This window comes from Dioscorea cayenensis, chromosome 15 (assembly GCF_009730915.1).
Source record: "Dioscorea cayenensis subsp. rotundata cultivar TDr96_F1 chromosome 15, TDr96_F1_v2_PseudoChromosome.rev07_lg8_w22 25.fasta, whole genome shotgun sequence".
Classification (NCBI taxonomy): domain Eukaryota; kingdom Viridiplantae; phylum Streptophyta; class Magnoliopsida; order Dioscoreales; family Dioscoreaceae; genus Dioscorea; species Dioscorea cayenensis.
The window spans coordinates 7,319,826-7,324,436 of NC_052485.1; the positions used below are offsets into that span (position 1 = coordinate 7,319,826).

Here is a 4,611-nt window from a genome sequence, read left to right on the forward strand (position 1 = left end):
TAGGTTTTTTTACTCTTTAAAAATAAAATGCATAAATCAAAGATATACTAGTAATTGAAATTAATTGATTGGTAGAGTATAAGATTAGAACAAATTAAAAAACAGAGACAGAGCACATACAAAAACAAAAACAAAAATCAAGAATGATTTTCTCAAAATATAATTGTTATACATAAAAGTAAATATAAATTCAAATTCGATGACAATATTACTACAAAGATTTAGCATAGCATTCTAATTTCTTAAAGAAAACAACATACTCAACAACGACAACATAATACTATATCAAAATATCCTAACAAAAGAGTCTGTATTCCATTCTTCGACTACTGCAACCAAGACATGATCTTGAGTCTCAAGCTGATGTGGGAAGTGGTGTATTTGCATGTTTCCAGGCAAATGATTCATCAACCTCATAATGCCTTGAGCCCGCAACATCATCAGCATGAATTAAATAAGAAATTTCTCTCAAGTCATCCTCTGTCAGCTTCATTTGTAATGCCCCAATATTACTATCCAGGTTCTTGATTTTGGTTGTCGCTGAAATTATAAGAAACAAGAAAGAGAGAAAAAGGTTATATGAATAAAAAATATTCATATTAAAAATTCATCAAATGCTTACCAGGGATTGGAACAACATCATCCCCTTGATGGAGAACCCAAGACAGTGCTAGTTGAGCGATCTTTGCATTCATGTTTCTTAGCCAAATTCTCAACTCTCACATACGAGTGCTTTTGTTCTTCTCAAGTTCTCAGAACTATACCTTGGGTGTGGAAGCTAGAATTTATTGGCAAACATTCATTTAGCTAATTATTAAACTAAGGAGAATAACAGCTCGATATCAAATTACTTATATAATTATGTATATACATACGCTGTGTTCATGAACACTTTCTGAAACTCCTTTGCCACCAAAAAATCCCCGACCAAGTGGACTGTATGCTACTATTCCAATTCCAAGTTCTCTGCATAACAAAGAGAAATTCATGTTACAAATCTCAAACACTGAAAGAAGAAAGCCTTTGAACTTGATTTGAACCTGCAAAGTGGGACAATTTCATCTTCAATATCACGAGACCACAAAGACCATTCCATTTGAACTGCAGAAATGGGATGCACTGCATGAGCACGCCTGATTGTATCAGGGCTGGCTTCTGATAAACCAATATACCTCACTTTTCCCTCTTCCACCAACTTCTTCAATTCTCCAATCTATACAAACATGGTTATGAATATAACTGTATATGATCATGAGTAATTCTTGTTCTTGACTCTTGATACCCACACACACACATATATATATAAAGAGACCAGAGACTCACAGTTTCCTCAATAGGAACAGTCTGATCAACCCTATGCTGATAATACAAATCATTGTAGTCAACTTGAAGTCTCTTGAGACTGGCCTCACAAGAAGCCCTCACATACTCTGGCTTCCCATTCACCCCCATACCTCTTTCATCAAGACCACAAACGCCAAATTTTGTTGCCAATTGGATCTTCTCTCTTGGCAACTCCTTCAATGCCTACAAGTACCAAATTTTTCTCACTTTTCTCTTTTAAATAATAAACCCAATCACTTTAAATAACTAAGACTTGCCTTGCCAATCAAGATCTCATTAGTATAAGGTCCATAAATATCAGCGGTGTCAAAGAAGGTGATCCCTTGATTGAATACATACTTAAGGAAGGCTATCCCTTCCTCTTCTGGCAGAGGCTTGTTGTATCCTCCACTCAGTGATAAACATCCAAAACCCAACTTGGAAACCTGGCAATTCATGCATGTTAATCACAGTATTATCAACATGAGATGAAACTGGTTTATCACACAAACACACACACACACACACACACACACAGGAAGAAATAGAGAAAAACCTCTAGTCCTTGTGTTCCCAGTTTAAATCTGGGCATCTGGAGATGAGTGTTCTTTTCCATTGCGCGCTTTCCACTATGGCCTTGAAGATGAACCTGTTGAATTTATGAAGCTGAAAAGTAAAGCCAATCAAAATGAAGTTTCTTGGATCGAAAGCACATATATTTTGGAAAAGGAATCAATAACACCAATGAGGTCTTCTTCTAGTGAGATCAGTGCTTTCGTAAGTGTTCGAAGAGGCGTGTCAATGGTGTCGTTGACAAAGTTTTGCTATAATCATGGAAAACTCCTCCCTTGAAGCCTGCCTAAATATCCTCCATGTTTCTCCAAGAAATTATTATTATTAATTTTTTTTTTATTATTTTTATTTTAATTTTAATTTTTTAATAAAAATTGGAGAAACTATATTTTTTGTTAAAAAATTATGATTTCATTCTAAAAATAAAATCTAAGACATGGATAATAGAAGATCACCAATCCAAAGTAAAAATAAAAATTATGACCCACCAAGGCTCCTTCGAGTAACATATTTGGGCCTCCCAATCTCTGGTGGAAGGCCATGTAAGCAAGATTAGGAGGGGATTATCTCAAAATTGAGATGGCGATGGTCCTCTCGAAAGATTAGACATATGTCAATCGGTGGTCGATTTACGCTGGTGAACTCTGGGCTTTTTGCACTTCCCACCTATTGGATGACAATCTTCATCAGATTGCCTTCGTGGGTTATTAAAGGGATCGATCGTATCAGAAGGGACTTTTTGTGGTCAGACCAGACATTGATCATTCGGGGTGTAGACTTGTGAGTTTGAAGACTTTATGCCACGCTTGAGATCAAGGTGGTTGAGGGGATCCTTGATTTATACAGTTTTAATCAAGCACTTTTGGGGAAGTGGTGGTGGAAGTTCTCAAACGATCCAAAAGTGGGGAGGGGCTGAGGTGATCCAGTTTACCTATGGAGGTGTGAATTGGAATATGTTCCCTAGTATAAGAGGGAGGGTGTCGTACTTCGGGAGGGGTGTTTTGAGCGTGCTTCCAGCTTTAAGATGTTGCATTACGAGTAGAGCTGCCAATGTGGGTTGGGTTGGCTTTATATAAGCCCGTTTGGGTTGGGTTGGGTTGGGTTGGCTTTATATAGGCCCGTTTGGAGGCAAGCCTAAATGGGCCAGCCCGCGCGGGCCACAGGTTGCCGTGCCCTTAATTTATAAAAAAAAAATTAAAAATGAAAAATTATTAAATTAATTACAAAGAAAGAAAAGGTAAATTCATGTTTATAAAGGGGCTTATATGCGAAAGATATTGATTTTTTTAACATTTTGATTTTTTTTTTTTAAATTTTGTTAAACTTTCCAAATTTATTAGGATTAATATAATTTTGATGGATTGATGATTTTTAATTGTAATGGATGTTTTTATTTTGCGATTAGTTTTTTGGATTTTGTTAATTTTTCTTATGTATTGTGGCAAGGTTATGTCAAACATATAAATAAATATGTGAGAACTATGAAATATAATTATTTTTTTATTTTTTATTTTTAATATTTTCGGCAGGCCAGCCCGCCCAACCCACAACCCAAACTGGATCGGGTTGGGTTGGCATTTTACCGGCCAGCCAAAATGGCGGGCTGGCCCTAATTGACACCCCTAATTATGAGTGATATCTACTCGGGAGCTAAAACCCTCTTCTGGAAAGACCGTTGGCTCAACGGTAGGGCTCTGATGTATGTTTGGCCTGAGCTCTTTAGCGGTTGCGGACAGGAAGACGCAACTTTTAATGTGTTGTGTCACTTGCTAGAGGAGCAACCTTTCTGTGAGGATGCGGATATCGCTCAAACCCGGGATTGGTTGAGGACACGTAGACATGTTGAGAAGGACAAAAAAAGATGGACACCAAATGTTAACAGTTTGTTCTTAGTGAAATCGTTTTACATATTCCTTAATGATGGGGGTTTGAGGTGCGATTTAGCAAATTTCTTTTGGAAAAGCATTTGCCCCAAGAAGATCAGTGTTTTTAATTGGCTGGTCTTGAAGAATAAGATCTTATCGCTAAAAAATTTGGAGCTTAGGCGTTGTAACAAATTGCAAACTGCTACATGCGTGATGTGCCACGCTGATGTCGAGATGGTTGATCATCTGTTCCTTCATTGCTCATTTGCTCAGGAGGTGTGGGGCTACTTCTGTAGGCTGCTGCTTTTTCTTGAGCCTCCGAGTTCGATGAGAAGTATTTGGCTTGCTTGGAGAAGCACTGTGAGGCCGGCCTTTAGGATCTCAGCGGATTTAGTGGTCAAGGCGCTAGTTTAGAATATTTGGCTTGCGCGAAATGATAGAATTTTTAATGATAAAATTCTTCCTGCACATTGCATTGTCATGAGTATTAATCGTATGTTTCTCTCCTGGTTCGATGTTCTTGCAGATAACGCCAAAGCGAAACTCAATGATACCATGGCTTTTATCAGGCGCAACCTTGAGTTCCTTGGATCGAGGAGTCATTTGGCTCTGGTTGACACTACTGCTGAGGAGGCACCCGACCATGCCACGGGGTAGTCTTTTCCGTTGGTGAGGTTCGGAGGATGGCCTTTTATCCTCAGGGGGTCTGTTTTATGTAAGCCTTGTATCACTTCTTGTGGTGTAAGTGGTTTGTCATCTTTGTTTGTAGTCTTGTACTGTGTTCCTTTTGGTTTAATTAAAGTTGTTTATCCACCTTTTCAAAAAAAATATATTGAACTTTGGAAATAAT

The 4,611-nt window shown here is 37.9% G+C and overlaps 1 pseudogene; it reads right to left on the reverse strand.

The window, feature by feature from the left end:
• Nucleotides 1-202: 202 nt before the first annotated feature.
• On the reverse strand, nt 203-1,995 carry LOC120277314 (annotated as a pseudogene).
• Between the last annotated feature and the right edge of the window lie 2,616 nt (nt 1,996-4,611).